Raw genomic sequence first — 20,055 nt, 5'->3', positions numbered from 1 at the left:
AAGCATATTCTTGCCTTTTGAATTGATGGACAGGTCTGTTGTGTGGGGGGAGGGTGCTGACAAGACTTTTATAGCGGATGATGATGAGAGATGACAATGTTTACACATATCATAGAGTTCTCATGTGTGGATCATAACGTTGTCGGGTCCGTCCAACTGACTAAAATTGGGTTTGTTATGCTTCCTTTGTTCTTGAGCAGGAACATGGATATCTCATCAAGAGACTTCAGAAAGCTGATTCGAGATGGTTTTTTTACATCTCGGAGAGTGTGAAACGGTCTTCGGGGCTGTTGTCACAGGAAAGGTCTAGCGTGTGATGTTTCTCTGCGTCTAACAAGAGCTATCGTGGTTGGCAAGACATCATTAGTGAGGGTGTGTGCTTGCCTGAAAGAGCGTCAAAGGACAAGTGAACTCATGAGTATCATCTTCCCTTTCCTTTTTCTTGCCCAATTATCTTATGGGGGAAAAAGACAGCATTTCTTTTCCAATGCCGAAGTCAAGAGTCATAAGAGGCAGATTCATCTTTCTGCTGCTGTCACTCTTGATTCTAAAATGCAGACATTATAATGCCTATTTTTGTCTTCTGCACAGAAGCAAACTATTTATCTTGCGGTTCGTAATTTGACACAAAACAATGTTAAACCTAGAGAAGTTGCAAACATGAAATATCAAATCTCAGATCGTGGGGATTTCCATTCAGCACTGGTTCAGAAAAGGTGATCTGCGATTACATGCAGCCCTTGGTGAATGTCACAAATGCATTTAAAAACATGTTCTGCGTAAATGATGCCTCTCGGATGAAAATTGTAGAGCTCGGAGTTTGGTCTTTCATAGCTCTGGAGATTTGGTGTTTCATTTAAGTGTCCATTTGGTCTCCTAAAACAGAAACAAATGAGAGTGTAATTGTTGAAACACATGAAGAGTATGGAGTTGTAAAATAAATGTAGATTGTAGAGGGAATATAATCTGGATTTGGGTAAATTTGATGAGAAATGTTTGAGTTCATATTGAGATCTTCAATAATATTGCCTTTTGACTGCAGACGTGACAAATCTGACAGGGTTGAGATCTCTTCTGAAACTCAGAAGTGTTTTTCTTGGAGGTGCAGATGACTTAAGCAAAAGTTTAAATTTCCACTCTTAATCTCATTGATGTCTAGAAGAAATAATTGAAATATTAAAGAGATCTCATCTTTGATTTTTGGGAACACTTTTGAATTGTTGAATGAAGCACGCAACCCTTATGACTGTGGTGTAAGCACTGTTTAAAGAAGGCTTGTAGTTGTGCGTTTTTTTCTGGGGTTTTTTTCCTGCGGGCTTGACTCTGTATGTTTTGTCGTCTCTTAAGCTTGCACATAGATAATGGCAAACACGCTAGGACAGTCTACCAGAGCACTGCACCAAATATTCCCCTCTAGTCTTAGTATTTGTTGGTTTGAAGACATTGACATGTCATCAGTGTATCGCCAGATAAAGTTGTTTGGGTGCAAGGTCTCATTATTGGTTTCTATCTGATGCTGTGCGACGTGGAGGCGTGTGGATTTTCCACCCTCAGCGATCGGAGCTCTGTCTGATCAGTCCTTGACGTGTATATCCCCATTTCTTTCTTTCCCTAGATATTTTTGGCCACTTCCTTGAGCTGTACCTTACTTCAAAGCCGAACAGAGGTGCTTTGTTTTTATTTATTTATTCCTTCTTTTCTCTATTCATTATTCATTTGTTCCTTCTTCAGCCTCTCGCAGAGATGCGAGCCAAGCTGATGTGCTGGAACTGGCCAGGGTTGTTTTGAAGCAGGGGTGGGGCATCTCCCGGGGTCCCTCTGGGATCTGGTCTTACTGTCCTTCGGGCGTAGATGTTATTACTGAAAGCTAGCCTAACCCTTTGCTGAAGATGTAATGTAGTTGTCATTTTTTAGTTGTTGAAAGGAATATTTTGGAATCATTTTTACCGTATGTCTGTGACAACAATTGTTTTTATATACCAGTATTTTCCAGGCAACAAAAGAATGGTGTTAAAGTTTCAGATATACTTGGGTTTTATGTTTTTGTTTTGTGTATATGAAATTTGTTTTGACACTTATTAAACACCCTGTGTATATGTGTTTGCCGTGTGGAGGCACCTTTAGATGGTTAAACAGATGCAAGATGTTATGCAAGAATGATGTCTTTAATGCAATTTAGGTTTTGAATTTCAAGAATTTTGACAAGCCAAAGGTTTATGGTTAAATTTTAAATTTGAATATTTTTTTTGCACACACAAAGCTGATATTGTGTACACAGGGTTTTAATAGAGTTTGTACGTTTATAGAAATAAATGATAAACATCTTAATAAATACATTAAGCTGTGCTAGCGAGTAGGAAACACTATAAATGAATGACCTCAAGTGTAACATTTTAATATTATGATTTCACTTTCAAAACTATGTGTTTATATTTTATACACTCTTAAAAGTGCTGGGTTATTTTTGGGTAAAAAAAGACAAACCCAACATAAATCAACCTATGCTGGGTTGTTTTAACCCATCGTTGGGTCAAAAATAAATATTTTCTGGGTTAATTTAACTCTTCAGCTCAGCAAATCATTTTCTATTTTTCCTTTTCACATGCTCAAGAATCACTTATTCTTATTCAAAAGACTCTCATTCGTATGTCCAGTCATCTTTGTCTCCTCAAGCAAAGGCTATTTGTTGCCCTTTTAGAGGTTAAGATTTCAGAAGGCCAACTGCAGAAACCCAGAAAAGGTCAAGTACTCTTCGTCTAACTTCTCTACGGTGACAACCGTAATCATCCAATCAAAACATGCACGAGGTTTGCTGACAGGAAATGATGCTAATGGTAGAAAACCATTAAACAAGAATTTTAAAAGGCCTGTAGCCTCCACAGCCGAGCTGAATGTACATTTTAAAAGCGTGCTGTCAAGACACGAGGAACCCGTGACCTGCTGTTTAGAGAAAAAACAAAAGAGAAATCGGTGGTGAAATGAATTCGCACACACTGGGCATTGAGGGAAATGGCACTTTGAGGGGCATTACACAATAATGCCACCCCCAACCCTTAACTCTCCTCCTGTGCACTCTTTCACTTATGTGGAGAGAGAGAGGAACAGCGTTCATCATCAGTGCCTTTTTTGCGACTGTGGGGCTAAAACAATATAAATAACAGGGGCCTTGAAGGATTGGCACGCTGCACTCTGACAGTGAGATAGAGTATTGATTCTCAGCGCTGTGCTAAAATTGCCTGCCTCCAGGCCTCCAGGCACACGGAGAACGCGAGGCATCCTCTATAACATGAGAACGCTGACGGTGATAGCCGTGTTGAAACAAAACGCAGTACATGGGAGAAATGCAATTCAGCGTTAAAGAAATAGTTCACCCAAAAATGAACGTTCTTTTATTACTTATTCACCCTTGTGTTGTTCCGAATCTGTATGGGTTTTGCGTATGTGTGTTACACCCAAAAGGAGAATTTCAAAGAAGCTTTTTTTAGCACAGGCTGTAAACTTTTTCAAGTCATTAAAAAGCAATTAACTATTTTTTCAAATACAATTTAAGTCATTATTCACTCTCAAATCGAATAATTTGTGCAAATCATTATCCATCTCTCAAATCAGATTCGGTGCCTATGGGGCTGGTTTGATGTCGTGATGTTTGGTCACGAGTCATGCAGGAGCCAATGATGTTTGATGGTATGGTTGACATCTAACCAGATGCAATATTTGAGCTGCATAATGTTTTGAATTAATGACTGAAATGACAGTGAATAATGGCTTTGGGTCTGTTCGTCACGCAAAACGTATGACTTCAGAGGACTTGTAATAAAACTTCAAAAACAACATGTTAGATGTTGATTTATATAATGCTTGACATCCTGCAATCACATTTTCCCCCAAAATTTTATGACGTCTACTTTATAGTGAGCTGTTAGGAAAAGAGTTCATTTGTCAGACAAGGCTCCATTCTTGTCCTTTCCTTGAAAAAATTAATTTCAGCTCCGACTTTTACGCAATCCTCGAGCAAAGACATAGGCTCTTAAGCTAACCAGTTCTCATTTAGAAAATGGATGCCATGCTGTCAGGGCAATTTTTGCATGATTAAAAAACCCCTAAGACAACCTTGCATTACCTTGGCGCTCCATTAATAATGTACGGGAGGTTGATGGAACTCTTAACAGTGCGGAGAGCACAAATCATGCCACCTCTATCTCAAATTCATAACCCAGCGGTCCCCTTCCGTCCAACCTCTGCTGTAACCAGGTGTGACACGTCAAGCCTTGATCCTGCCCCCAAACCGCAGCCGTTTGAAAAGATTCTACTGGGAGGGATTCTATAGAGGACTTTGCTGATGCACACTTTTTTAAAATGTAGTTGGCATCTTTTGGGTCTAGACAGTGAAGAGAACATCTGTGAGTTCGTGGCCTCGGTTTCACAAAGAAAGTCCCTTAGATCATTTTTGGGTCGCAGTTTTTGGTGTTCCTTGATGATACTTTAGATTAGGTGGGTTATTAAAGGAAGGTGTGCTGTTATTTTTCTGAACGGTTGGTGCAAAGTCCTTTAGACTGTAGGCTTTGATGGAGGTACCTGAGCTATATCTTGGAATCAAAATATTGTAGATTCTTGTTGTCGGAGACTTGTAACAACCACCCACAACGCTCTAGAAATGTAAACCACTATCGTTGTGAAATGTTGTAATGATTAATAACTTGATGGCAAAATCATTTGAATTCTCATCTTTTCCAGACGTTGGAGATGCCGACACAGGTGTATGGTGCGTATGGTACTTGACTCCATATGACGCTCGTCTCGTAGACAAATGGAGGTTAACAGCTGTGGTTTCATGACATGCATTTGCAGTCTATTCTTGACGATATTCTTAAGTGATAAACACAGTCATGTTCGTGCGAAAAGGCTTGAGGAGGAGGAGAGCAAAAAAACACAAAATGGCTTTTAGGCAAAGCGTTTGTCCTCTTAAGAACATCACAGAGTAAGAGCATGACCTAAAGTGGCATTTCTAAGTGACAGGTCGCTTCACCCCTCAACACCTTCAGCAGAAAATGTGAAGTCACATCGCTTCAAATCCCCACTCACATGGCTTGAGGATTTAGGTTTCTTTTATATCCATCTAAAAAAGTGAGAGTGTTCCTTTCAGGAATGGCAGGACTAGTGACAGAGTTTTGAAATCTGTCTTTTGTGATGCTACAATTGTGTGAGAATCGCCTTCTGTATGGTACTCTGACAATGCTACTGTACCTCTGGATAGACTGCTAAGCTAGTTTACTTGGTACACAGGTCGTATTTTACCTTCTATGGTCATCGTGGGACCAACGTGTATGTGTTATTTGGCCCATGTAGGCAGTAATATAGATTTACCTTGATGGATGGATTTAGAGAATTCCCTCTTGCGATGTTCAGCGAAGACCAGTGTGTAAATTTTCAAGTGTGAATTGTGTGCTGGTGTAACTGGTGGATCAGCGTAGCCATGGTGTCAACCGGCCAACCAAAAAAGTCTTGAAGTTAAATCGTGGTGGGGCACTAGCATTCTTTCCAGCAGTCGCTGACCCATTTTGATACATAAATCTCGATACGGAGGACTTCAAAAGGTCACTCACCTCCTGACGTCTGCGTTGAGCTTGTGTCTAGAGGCCGACCACGACCCTGGAACCATCTGACCCTGAGATCTCAGAGGCAGACACGTGTTCAGTGAAGACGGGACGTCTCTTTTGTGACCTCCCGATACAAGTTCCCCGAGGTGATTTGCATTCGCCAATTGGTCGTTCAGGTCACGTGTTGGAAAGGTTTGCCAGAATGCACTGGGACAATCTTTTTTCTTTGATCCCCTCTGTTTAAACCCTCTTTGTTAAACTACTTCAAGAACTTGTGGGGAAACGACGAGAGGCACACGCCGTCATACCAGAAAGATAAACCTAGCAAACATGTTTAATTATCCAGCGCCCACAACGGATATTCAAAGTGTACATCCGGGGGAGTTTAGGGAGGGAACAAATAAATCTAGCCTCGGTGTCGTACAGAAGTAACAAGTATTGATGAGCTATTCAGAATGTATTTCCCAAAGGACGGGTAATTGCGCCCCGTGCGCTCTTGTACTTGAGAAACTGCATAAGCTGGAATGAGCTCCTCACGTGACGTCACGCGAGAGGCCCGTGCTGATGAATGTTCGTGTCTCTCGTGATCCGGAGTCCGTGTTTGTAAAAGTCATCCTAATACAATCTTGGAGATTGGTTGGAGGGTAAGTGGGTGAGTAATTTGAACATATAACACCATTCAAGCGCAGCTCGCTGGAGAGAAACGAGTCCCATCAGTGGACCATGAGCACTTTTGTGTATCATTTAGAACATCCAACTACTGTTATGGAATCACTTAATCTCACAGAGTTCTCAGTTTTGTAAAAGATGGCTTTGTACTACTAACCACCTTTATGGCCCAAATCACTCCTCAAATTACCGTACGCACATATTTGATTCTAATGAACGTTGTTACGGTAATGAAATAAACGCTAGTAGGCAAGACACGGAAGATGATTCAGCAGTTCTCATAAAATGGAAATGGAGACACGTTGAAATTTGTATGTGCTTTGCTGATGTTTTCTTTTCCCCGTCGAGGTGAAACGCTGTCGTAAGGACACCTGCTAATCTCGCTTCTGCTTATGTTTTAGGTCCCGGATCCGAGCACGCGGAACAATTTCCTCATCACGACGGTTTTCGCGCTTATTTACTACGAAGCAGGCCATTACCGCGCGAAACCTTCTCCGTTCACAATCATTAGGTGCGGGAAAATGAGATTCTTGAATCATTAGATGCGGGGGGGATTTTTGTCGGAGGGGCAGAACAATAGACTGCTTTTGTTAGCACTTCTGCCCGGGTGTAAGAAACCATCACAATTACGCTACGCACGCCGAAACAGTTGTAATTATGGCGAGAGCATTCGTCTTTTTTCTTTCCATTAAAGCTTCCCTGCGTATCGCCGAGGAACACTTATAGTCCACTGAACGGGAGACATTACAGGGGCTGCTTTTCATTCAGCTCACCCTGTAAACACTATCTCATTTTGCTGATGGCTTTTCACCATTGCCACGTCGGTGACAAAACGTTCTTAAAAAAAAGATTGGGAAATGCCAGCTAGCAGGTCTTGGGTTGGTTTTTGTTCTTTTGCAGTTGGCATGCATTTCAGGACGGGTAAATAGAGGGCCTGCGCCGGGGCTAATCATATTTTAGCTGCTGCGCACCTTCATTAGCATGCAGCTCCACACCGGGCCTTGAATCAAAGGCCTGACCGTGTCCAGGAGGTGGGCTAGCTGCGCCTGAACACACGCTCGGTTTGTTGTTTCCATCGTGCCTGTAAACGAACGTCTTGATGCTAATCTACATGGGAACACGGGAACAGGGCTACAATTAAAAACGCATTAAAACCGAAAATAATCGCGGGCCTGAAACATTCCAGGCGAGTTCAATAATTACATCAAGCAGCGTATTCCCTGTTGGAGGAGCCATTCCTGATTAGACTTGAACGTAGTTTATGGTAATTTCATTATGTTTGAACATTGTACCAAAAACGGGGAACAAATTCTGGCTTATCCGTGCGATAAGTAACTTTTAATGTTCTCGGTGGGTTAAAGATGAAAAACAAAGAGTCTTTTCTTACAGTAAATCTCGAAGGTGATTTATAATGGCTTAGCGGAGCGCACGTAGCAGGACAAAAGCTGGAACGCGCATGCATTGACCGGGGTGCTTATGTTTGTACGCCACACAATGTAAACGTAGTATTTAGCTAATGAGACTTCTCCGAGTACTTCACTCCCTCACTGACCTATTGTTGACCACTTTTGTTTGTTATCTTACTGTGCTAATGACATCTAATCTCAGTAATAAGCTAATTCCTTCTGGACGGAATGCTTTCATAAAGCTGTGTTTCTTCAGTTTGATGGCTGTATTCATTCGTGTTCCCCTGTACTTTTGTTTCCTTCAGAGACGACAGAGCATCTGCCGTTGCGGTTTCCAAGTTTTTTTGAACTCGCCATCTGAACCTAGACCTCCATCGTAACCTTGGTAACCATTTCATCTTTTGTTTCTCCCATCATTGATTCTGTTATTATCATTTTCCCTGTTATGTTAATAGTCATGTCCGTCAGTGTTGTTTTATTTCTTCCCCTTTCCCTAAACCACACCTATAAATTACATTTCTGTCTATAATTTTGATTTGTTTTTATATAATTTCCATTTAATAATCTCTGTCTGTCTCTATTTTTAGACATGTTCTCCATGATGGATCCGTGCATTGCTAGGAAATCCGACTTTGTTTTCAATGGATAATGGACACTTTGGGTTAATTTTATGTCATTTTTACATAACTATTATGTTCTTCTTTTATTTATTTCATTAGTCATTTTTGAGTTTATAGATTTGAGGATTACAAAAAACAGGCATATAATGATCTAACAAAATATCAATAAACCACAAACTGATACCCGTGTAAATGACAACATTAATGTATACAGATGTGAGATGCACTGAACTAAACGTCCACCGATCGAAGACAAAACTGGTTTGACTATCCTTATCATCAAGACTCACAGACCCTGGCTAACAGATGACAGCGTAGACAGCTGCTCCTCTTATAGTTCATTCACTCCTGACCATCTCATGGTCCTCAAGCATCCAGATAACATACGGACATTCGCCTCTCACTGAAGCATACGGGTAAACACACGCGGGGCGTGACAGTCGCCCTTAATAAGCCCTCGTCGGGTTTGACCTCCGGATTCAGCCCTGTCCTTTTGAACACAGTCGAGACCGTGATCCAGACAGCTGTTTATCTGCTCTGACCTGGTGCGTAAGGGCGGGGTGACAGTGATGTGTGACGGTGAGCACGACCTCACCGTGTGAGAGTTCAGGACGCTTTCGTACCCTCACTGTATGTTGTGATGCTAAAACCAAGCACTGACTTTGACTTCATAAGCAGTTTTAAAAAGCTAAATTAAATCAGGTACAGTTTTGCTTTATTAAGCCAAGAGCATCTGTATTTAATAAGCCGTTTTTAATTAAGAACAGTTAATAAAAGTAGAGATAATAGCAAGCACTTTTCGCTCAAGTTCGTTTCTGTGCTAAATTATGGTTTCTGACATTGCTAATTATTGCTAACTCCGTTCACAGTTTATCATATTTTCTAGCGCTGAGAATGTAGTTGACACTCACCAATTTGATGGATTTCAGTACTTTATTGATAGTTTTAGGGATTTTTTCAAAATAGATAACTCCATAACATTCCAATTGCTACAAATCAAACTGCAGTCGGGTTGTTTTGATTAAATTATAATAACTCCAAAAAATACAGCCAACACAATAAAAACACTATAACATAATGCATTTACGTTTAACCATTAAGCAGACGCCTTTATCCAAAGTGACTTGCAAATAAGGCAGATCAATGGTAGCAATAATAAAAAACATGATTTTGATTTTTTTATTTGTTATCTGTTTTTTCAAATAAGCTCTTTATTTAGACATCATGATAGTATTTGTTTTATTGCATTTTGCTGATTTTAGCAAACATATGTTTCCATTATAGTAATTTACTAGTAAAATTTGAATAATAAGAATGACATGTATCAACTTATTTTGATGGTCATTTTTGCTTACATGTCAACATCCTTATAGTCAACTGACTGTTCAAAATAAAGTGTGACCGCATAAACAGATAAACATTCATATGACAACAAGAGTTATACGAATAATTCCACAGATGTCACTAAAAACAACAAATGGTTATCTTCTTTATGCAAAATTCAATTTCTTCTGATTTTTTTGCTTAGGATGATATGCGATCCAGACGCGTTTTCATGAGATTCATCCCACAGAGTTGTGTGACTCCTGTTCAATTATCTTTTGTATCTTGTCGCCTTGACTTCATGTAAATCTCAGAAGTCTCGTACGCGCAGAACGAGCCTCACTAACAAAGGCCTGGCGTTGTAGAATAATGCTGCTTTCAGAAAACAACGCAGAAAGCCTCTCTGTAATACAAAGAGTTGATGCTGAAATGCCTCAGCAGTTTTCAATTTCCGACAACACCTAGAAACAGCCCAGCACTCGAGCCGGCTATTATTTCCCACACAATCATCAGCGCCATACAAACCCTCTCCGGTGACAATTCTCAAAGCCTCTCCAATATCACCGTGTCGTGCTTCTGCTCACAATTGCCATTAATTAGTTTTGTGTATTAACGTTCCGCTTTGCCACGACGCAGCGTAAAGATGCTGTCACTTGAAGGTGCACCGCTCATTTGCAAGATAAGGTAAAACAAATTGCCCCATTGTTTTATGTCACAGCGACGGTGCAGATAGGTTTCAAATAGATGCTGTCACAAAGGGAATACCAGGCTTTTGAACAATAGATCAGAGAGATTGGGATAGGACGCGTACGTTGGCGTAATCCACCTCGACCGCTAATGTTTTCCTCCCGGACGTTCGCTCCTTTGAGGCCGTATTCGTATAACCTTGCTGTAAGTCTTTGGTTCAGAATGACCTACTATATGACTGATGTCCTCCTTTCAACATACAGTATACATCCCACTGGACCGCCGGGCCCTTTGGTGTATGGCACTACAGAGAGAGGTCAGATAGTTTTGATTACAATGCCCTGATGCTATCCGCTTTTACCTGAGAGGAAGCTGAAGCTTTTTTTGGCGTCGTTCATCTTGGCGTTTGAGTTGCTCTGGTAAATCGCACACGTTGTGTTTGTTCTCCGGGCGAAGATAAATTAAATAAATCTCTGCGCTGCTTCTCTTATCATCGGTACCTTGTTCATCCTTTCAGCGCGAAAAGGAAAAACAAATAAGTTCCAGGTAAGCCGTAGTCAATAACAGCGCGTCACGCGTGTTTGTCTCCAAGACAACGATGGAGGTTCTGTTCCTGCTGACCCTGCTCGGAGAGATTTGAAAAATAACACAGCTCCGGTGCCACTTAGTACAAGCTGTACCTGTAGGATGCTGGAGAACGAAATCATGAGCTGTAATGATCGTCTGGTGTCGTACAGGGGAAAGTGTTGTAGTTTATAGCTGCGCGGTATGATTATTTATCGAGTCGAGGCGCAAGGTGATGTATGCGTTTGCATAGTCATAAAGAGAAATCGAAAATTAGTGCGAGAGCACCTTAGATGAAGCGCCAAGCCCTCGACTTCATCCTCCACCAAATAAAAGCGTGTTTTAAGGCCACTACAGCTGAGCTCTTTCCAAAATAAAGGGCCTGGGTGCTGGTTTTGTGCTCGTGAGATGATCCGTTATATTGTCAAAGAAATCTTTACAAACTCGGGCAGCTTCATTGAGAAGATTGGGTCATTACACCCATCTCTCTGACCAAATAAAGGGGTCACAAATGAAGAGTAGATGTAATCCTTAAAGGGGATAGTTCATCAAAAAGTAAAAATTCATATATGACTCTTTCGTCTGTGGAACACAAAAGAAGATATTTTGAGAAATGTCTCAGTGATTTTATGTTCATACAATGGAAGTCAACAGGGTCCAGTGTTGTTTGGTTACCAACATTCTTCAACATTTCTTTTTAGCGTTCTGAAGCAGAAAGAAAGTCACACAGGTTTGGAATGACCGAACACTGGAAAAAAATATTTTCAATGACAGCTTGTGAACCCGAGCGACTGTATCCAGCATTCGTTTCTTTTCTCCAGACAGCTGTAAGGAATAAACAGTAGAGTTATAGTGTGGAAATACTTTGAATAAATGTTACATTTTCTGCATTTTATTCAAACATTTAAACTGATACGCTGAGAAAATAGAACTTTTCAAAAACAGAAGCATTATCTCAAGTGGGTACTTGAAGATCGCTGTATAGATTTGATGCTTCTCGTGAAGAGGCCGTTTCATCGGTTTGTTTTTTTTAACTCCATTGTAATTCCGAACCAGGTACATGGAGGAAGGGAGCGTTAAACATTAATTCAATGAGGGCTGCGGACACCAATCTATGGAAAAAGAGGATGGGGGAGAAAAATCTAAATTTGAGGCAGTTGCTCAGGGACCATATCATTTAGCCGGAGCTCAGAGGCATGCCAAGATTAATATACCTCGCCTATTTGGTTGCATATTGCATATCCCTGCTCGGCTCAAGACTGTCTGGGCTGGCGGGCCCCACGGTCGCGCAGATCATTTTTAAAGCGCTTCATTATTTTACCCAACCAATCTCTCTCTCTTTCTCAAGCCCGTCTCTCCATTGATTTAATTAGTGTTCTGAGAGAAGCTGTACGTTCGAAATCTTCCATGATCTCTATTATGTATTCTGTAGCATCATTTGATGATCTTAACCATGTCGGCATTCTTTATTGGCCGGCGGTGAGAAGGACTCCCGGAGAGGCCTTCGTCTGATGGCCACTATGACCATGATACACTATAGGAGGGGTTTAGTGTCCCCAGCTTTCATTTTGTGTTATTTTATTTATTAATCAGAAGGCGCGTCTAACACGGTGTGTTTCATCGAGACTTCAGATCAATTCAAATATTCATAGGAGAGACCCCTGGAGGAACACCGTGGCACAGAGACAATGATTAATGCGCACAACTTACTGTACCTACACTTTATTAATACTTAAGGCAACACTTCATCATGTTTCAGCGAAAATTAGCTCGCTTGCCACGATTAGCACGTTTTTCCCCCATAGATACATGCGAAAGAACAGCTGTGAACCCCAACGCACGAGAGTCCGTGATTTGGTCAAGAGGGGAGGAATGCTGAGCGAGTTTCCCGGGCTGAATGGATGCAGCATCTGCCTGTACGGCGCGCTGGCACGCTTTCTGAAACACTGAGCGGAATGAAATGAGCTAATCAGTTTGTGCCGTGCTTAATTTAATCTCTCTGGTGCCGCTCTATCGATTCCAGATTTGACTCCCGATTTACAAAAAGCGGGGAATAATGTCATCTAGTAATGAGGTCATGTTATTAAGCGGGATGAAATGTTCGTACACCTTATATAACGTGAACTTTGTGATAAATGTGCAGGTGGATTATAAAACTTTAAATGAGAATTGACTGCACAAAACAAACAAGAGAGGAGCCAGGCATTGTTTTAATCCAGATTGTGAAATAATTCAGTTTTTACTTATGGTGATTTATTGCTGTTTTTTAGAGAAGTTTTAAGATACATTTGCACAAAGGACGACAACTATAACATTTAGATTGATTTTTAAAACTTGTTTTATAGTAAGACTTTAAACACTTAAAACAATATCTCTCTTTTTAGGCTAATGGACGATAAAACATCGACAGCCAATCAAAATGAATGAATGCGCATTTAAAATGCGAAACCGCTCATTATAAACATAACGTTATAACGCATTGGTGTGGACACAAGTATAGTCAAAGTTTTTAGTTATGATACTTGGTGTTAAAGGGTCTTTAGAAGTATGAAACTTGAGCATCACAGAAGTGATTTTTGTACGGACAAATGTTATTCAGATTTCTTTTGGAAAATGTAAAAGGCTGTCCTTCAACTTATTAAAACACTCCGATGCTTTCAAATGTTCAAAAAGCGATCATCCCGAACAAATTGCGCACGTCTTTGTTCGGCTCACACGTCTTCAGAATTAAAATGCTAATTTGAATCCAGCCAGGAATGCAGAACGGGCGAGCGGTGTCGTGCATTAACTTTCAAACATTGGTTCTTTGATGTGAAATCTGATTACGATTGAACGTGAAGGTGTTTCTGTGTTCAGCAGGTCCGTTTTGGCAGTGGAGATGAAGACGAGTGAGAACAGAGATGGAGAAGTAGATGTAGGTGAAGAGAGGCTGGCGGGATGGCCCGTAGGAGAGCGAGTTAGGGGCCAGACCAATATAAAACCTCATTACTGTGGCGTCATGGAAAATGTGTGCACTTTACGCTCCATCTAGCAGCGCTTTTGCTGGATAAGCACTGTTCTTGTTTGGGCGTTTTTTAAGGCCCGTTTCATTAAGGAAAGTTCTCAGCGCCATCCTTTTAACACAGGTGACACCTGCTGCCCTCACACCTCCACTTTTCTAATGCACGCGTCCAAGAGCAGAGCGCCCGTCACAGATGGTTTATTAGGTTTCAGTTAGTCTCCATGAGATGTTTGCAGGGAACTCATTATGTATGCAAAATACTTCTTTGGGTGCTGTGTGTTTTTTTTGTGACTTTGCTCAGACATGGCAAACAACCCTGGTACTCTGCTTCCTTTTATAAGATTCTTGTTCTGTTCACAACCCGGTAATGTAGGGAATATTGCTTAATAAAATCGCCAAATATTGCAACATGGGTGGATACAGGGTAATGGAAATTTGGATTAAAAGACATTAGTGGAGATTTTGTTTTTTATGAGATTAGAAATGTAAATGTCCTATTTTGTGCTTTTCTATGTATTGTTTTTTTAAGAGCAGGTGCTACGTGAACGCTTTTCTTCTGGTAAAGCCTCAATGGCAAAGCGGAGGCACGGTCACCGCGGTGCAGAAATTATCATCACGTCTTGAAAGGCCAACTCCAAGGAAAATACAAAACTGAGAAAATCAGCAGTCGTGAATTGCAAATGCCCGTCTGGTAGGCAGCGCGCGCATACGCAAAAACACAAACAACATTACCAAGCAAGACATTAAAAAACATGCCCTTGCATAAAATTTGCACCAATAAAAACTGCAGATGCAGAAAATAAAGCAGAAAAAAGGTCAGTGGAATAAAGCGGCTGCGGTGATGACAATACCGGCCGGAAAATAGTCTCAGCTAATTAAACCAACTCCGAGTCTCTCTTGAGTCTGGATTTAAACACGGCTGCCCTGTGCTCCATTTTCTAGCAGAAATGCTTCTAGTTTCCTCTGTGTACACACAAACTGGCAGACGGCTTCACAGTCGTCCAGACAAGAGTTGAAAAACATAAATAAATAAAAATAATAAAAAATTGAGATGATCGTGCCAGCCTCGGGCCTCAAAAGCTTCCTGCTGCGTTTGGCAACTGGCACTCAGCATCGCTCCAATTTATGATGGAGTTTCTCTTTGCTTGGTTTTTCACATTGGACATTGGAAGTAACATTCTGGATGGATCAGGGGCAAAGGAATCAGTCTTTATCAAACAATGTGCACTTTACCATTGATGTACGTAACTTACCTCGCTGGTTTAGGCATCAGGGAGCGATGCTTTAAGATACACTTATTTTGAATCTCATTAGAACAAGCCGCGTGTCATGTCACGCCGTGCCGCGTCCGGTGTATACACGGTGTGAGGCTGTTTAGAAAATCTTCTTGGTCCATAAACTACAGTTTTTTTAAGGAAATTCATTTTAAATGAACAATTAACTCAAAAATGAAAGTTCACCCTCATGCCATCCCACATGCATATAACTTCCTTTCTTTAGCTGAAAACATATTAAGCGAAATTGAAATGTATTGTTTGTCCTTATGTTTCTTTACAGTAAAGTTGCTTTGCAACAGCAAAATTGCCATATTTTGAAATGTAAACGAGCAGATCCAATGGCTAAATTCAAACATGGCGGCACGTCAGTAACTTGAAATCATCTTGCGTCACGTGAGAACCTGAATTGAACTTAACATCAATTTAGCTTAGCAAGCTTTCACAAACATACGTTTGACATTTTATTAACCTGCTGGAATTGTGTGCATTTTGGAGTTTCACTTTTTGAGTATTATATAAGATAACAGAACAGCTAAAGAAAGGAAGTCATACATCCGGGATGACAAAGGAGTGAATAAATTATGAGAGAATTTTCATTTTTGGGTGAACTGACACATGCTATATATTATAGCATAGTGGTATAATATACACTATAACTAATCATTTTATATAAAAATCCATAATTGTTTTTTGTCTAATTCAGTTAGCTTGAAAAAATCGCTAGCGGCTTGATAAGTGCTACACCTTGAGATTAGTGTTACTTTCACGCCTAAAACTGAATAACCAATGAAAGCACATTGACAGCTGACAGAATCATAAATTAGGTTTTCTTTTCTTCACAAGATAGCTAAATTACTTCACGGTGCGCAAATGGCCTAGAATAGTGCGTATGGCAAATTAAAGATGGCGAGGCTATTGAGAATAGGAAAGGTTTTGCAGATAAAATCCCGCCTCTGTAGTAAATTGTATTACTGGCTCTGGGATGTTGTTCCCTAATTGGATCCTTGTAATTGGCCGATGGAGCTAAACAGCCGGATTTTTGTTTGTTTTTACCTCTCCCCCATATTAGTAACGTGCCGCGACTCCTCAAACAGGCTGAGGGGTCAGTAGCGTCTAGCCAAAGGCATCATTAGTCACTCATTCTTAACATATGCCTCACTACTGGCCCGGGCCAATTATTCATGATTAACTGAAGCCCGCTGTAACTGATTCATGCCTGCCCACACCGGCTCGCAAGTTCTGGAAGATTCAGAGCAGAGAGGGAAATAAATAAACACAGAGTCTATAGTTTTGGAGGAGATGAAAGCGAGACCCTCGATGCGAGGGGCATTCAGCCTGCCAAGTGTCTGTCAAGGTTCTCAAGTGCGAGAAAATTGGTAAAGAATAAAGAAACGCTTTAAGGCCGGGGTTCAAAGTGGCTGGAAAGAAAACCAGGAGCCTAATATGAAAATAAGTGTTGGAAGAGGAGAGGAGGTGGAGAGAACGAGAAAGACCTCTCGGTTATGTTGCGTATTGAATTTTCTCGACTTTGATCCGACTGCTAGATATAGTTTAATTAAATCTAAATGGATGTCTGTACAGTCTCACGTCTGGCTTGTCAATAATAGTAGTTGTATTTTTAAGATTACACTCGGGGCGAAACCAAACGTGGGCAACCTGTATTGAGTGGCTTTTAGAGATGTATGTTGGAATAGTGAAACGGGTAGGATTTTAACGATTGGTCTACCACTTAAAGGGTCGAGACGGCTGTGAGGTTGTTTTTTTCAGATGGTCAGTCATGATTGTAGAATTGTCATGGGAGGTTTATTGTGGGGTTCTACTGTAGCTGTGCGTTGTCAAATCTCAGTTTGGCTGACACCCAGAAGTAACCAGTTGTTAGGACCTTTAATTGTAATCTCGGATCTTGTGTAGCCTTCAGTTATATTTCATTATTGAATTTTGTTGTGTCAGCACAACTAACTGAGTTTGCAGTCAATTATAGAGGACTACTTACTTCATTACTGAAGTAACTCTTACCAAAACTCTATTTAAGGCTACATGCAGCCCTTTTGATGTCTGAACTATTTGGTTTTTAGTGAACATTTGGATGCAAGATGACAGACGTGTTTACCTTTTTGGAATTCCGTGGATAGAAGAATCATGCAGACTAAGTAAATAGGGTACATATTTGATTCCACGTTGACTGTATAGATGATTTGTTTTAGGTTAGATGAAGTCGAGTGCGTAGACAGAATTGGTGTGACATGGGGCTTTCAGAAGAACATGTGGGCCAGCACGCCTCTGTGTATTGGGATGAAGGTCGAGACTCATGTGCGTGCAACAGAGCCCAAACATCTGTGCATCCTCTCAAGCGATATTCCCTGTGTGCTGAAGATCCGTGCTACTGTAGGTAAGGGCACGTTCCTGTATCCTTGACAGGATTTTGCATTTGCAAAATGTGTGCACAATTCAACCATGAACGTGCTGAAAAAGTAAAAGAGTTCACTTCATGTTGACTCTTTATGAAAGAGTGTGCCGTAATGGTCATTATGTTTGGAGAATTTCCACGGTCAAAACATCATTTTCTCTCATTGTTTTTCGCGCGCTACCCTTCTCCTCTAGCAATTGTATTTCGATCTGACACCAGCTCCCAGATGAGAGCTGTCATTTCCTTTAAGGTCATGGAGAAATATGGCACGCAGGCGAGTAGTTATTTGAGTTTGGAGATCGAGAGCTTGTTTTTTGTCACTGGCGTTTCTCTAGACATTTGAGTCTCGTGCTTCTCCTCGCCCGGTCCGGGCTGCTCGGGACCCAGCGGGGAACCGAGGCTGTGACACTGACAAAGCTATCTAAGGGTAGCAACATCCGTCATACCCTCCAGTTTAGCATGAGTTATCGCACAGTCCAGAAGATGTCAGTGAACCTTATCGCCAAGGAAACCTCTCAATAACTTATTCATGATTCGCCAGGCAATCGGCCGGGCTGCTGTTTCACTTGGCAAAGTAGTCGACGTTGACAAAACATTTGAGGAACGCTTGACTCGACCTGTATCCGAAGTGCTCCGTTTGGTGCCGGATATCCATCTGGTAGAAATTCTCGGCACGCTCCTCTGAGGAGGCTTTCATAGCAGGTGATGATTTTAAGATTCTTGGCAGCGTATAGCACTTTAAGAGCAATAGTGGCTGTCACCAGACAATTTCCCATGTGGTCTGTCTGCATCTTAAAACATTAAACCCCAAAACCGATTTAGACAAGCTGTTTGAGCGATGGCAACTTTGGAATATTTACACTTTAATATAAAAGCCTGTCTCGGGCTCCGTGCTGACCGCAGGGACACGGTTGCGTTTTATTCTAATGTCTGTTCTCAATTAAAGGATTTTGATTGGACATGACTGTGAGACTTATTGCAATCACATATGTGAAAGCTGTTCGAGATACCGAGCACGTCCCTCACACTGCGAATAATATCGTATGCTCCTTGCATTTTATGACCACCGTCTCCATAATACATTGTGCTGTTATAAGTAAATATATCTGGAATGACCTTTCTCCGCACGTCAGAACCAGGACCACTGAGAATGCTTATTAGCTCACTCTGGGCTTTTTGCGCGCTCTTCGAAAGGTCCTGCCAGGGTGAAAGATGGAGAAAGTAGATGAGGAGAGAAAGAGAAAGGGACTTCACCAGCTGTGTGCCCCAAACCCATTTAGTTCCAAGACGGTGATGGTTTTTCATCGAATTCCCTGACCTGCCTCTGAATCGTCACTTTCCCCTCTAGCTACACCGAGTTTGACAGGAGGCAGAGTCTTCTTTCTTCAACTGACATAAGTTTCCTCCTCGTGCGGATTCACATACCTCAAACAAGCTTACTGTCCGCTGTGAGTCTGGCGCCCACTGGGTTTTGGCTTGTGAGTTCCTTAACACAACGACAAGGGTTTTTTTAAGCGACAACAGCATTTAAGTCTCAATAATAATAATCGCTGCAAAATTATGTGCAGTTGCTCTAGTGTACGTGTATATACTGCATATGTATATACATTTTGTGGATTTATTGACATTTTTAAGAGCGAATTCAAGGGAATTCAAATGCAGTTTCCATCAATAACCAAACTGTATGTATAAAGAAAAGATTAAGAGAATTGGTTTAGTGGCAGAGTGAGCATGACCAGCTAACAGGGAACATTCTCGGAACGTTTCGTTTACGTTCCCTAAACCTTCTAAGATATCTTTAATGTCTTTATCAATCTTTGATGTCTTTGCCAAACAATATAAAAATATTGGTATAAATAGTTCTGTCACAGTATAAGATTTGCAATACACAATTATCGTGGACAAAATAATTCCTGATAACGATATTATTGCGATTTTTCTTTTTTAAATACGTAAACCATGCTATCTGTCAAATTCATTTTTAATTTTGTTTATTTTGTTTTCTCTTTTTTTGGCCACTCAAAATATTACTGCATGGAAGCGGAGAGAGAGAGAGAGAGAGAGAGTTTTTTGGTTTGTTACCAAAAAGCTACATTTTTGTTCTGAATGATACACAATAATATATGAGTAGTGTTAACACGATATTGATCGTTATGTTTTTTAATATCACGGTTATTATCAATGCTGGTATATTGCGACAGTTATGTTTTTATAACTTAATGGTAATGTTCACAAAACGTCCTCTGAACATATTTAGTGTTAGTTGGGAATGTATAGACTCTTTCATCAGAAGTACGCGCCTGTCCCGAAGTTAACTTCCGGTCTGTGTTTGGTGATAATATAATATAATTCTATTTATATTAATATTTTATTCAATATAAATTGTATTCAGGTAAATTAAAACTACTCGCAGTTATTGTGGAGGCCTACCGAAAGTTTGGGTCACACAACGTTTATGTTGTTGCCGCTGAAACCATCTATATGTATTAATGGTTTGCTGTACT

At 40.8% G+C, this 20,055-nt stretch overlaps 1 protein-coding gene across 12 annotated transcripts in view; it reads left to right on the top strand.

The window, feature by feature from the left end:
• The window catches only part of camta1b (calmodulin binding transcription activator 1b), a 267,076-nt gene that overhangs the window by 47,635 nt on the left and 199,386 nt on the right, over nt 1-20,055 (top strand). The gene's annotated exons all lie outside the window — the stretch shown is intronic.

Source organism: Triplophysa rosa, linkage group LG20, assembly GCF_024868665.1.
Source record: "Triplophysa rosa linkage group LG20, Trosa_1v2, whole genome shotgun sequence".
In the NCBI taxonomy this organism is placed as follows: domain Eukaryota; kingdom Metazoa; phylum Chordata; class Actinopteri; order Cypriniformes; family Nemacheilidae; genus Triplophysa; species Triplophysa rosa.
This window is presented reverse-complemented; position numbering and strand designations above follow the sequence as displayed.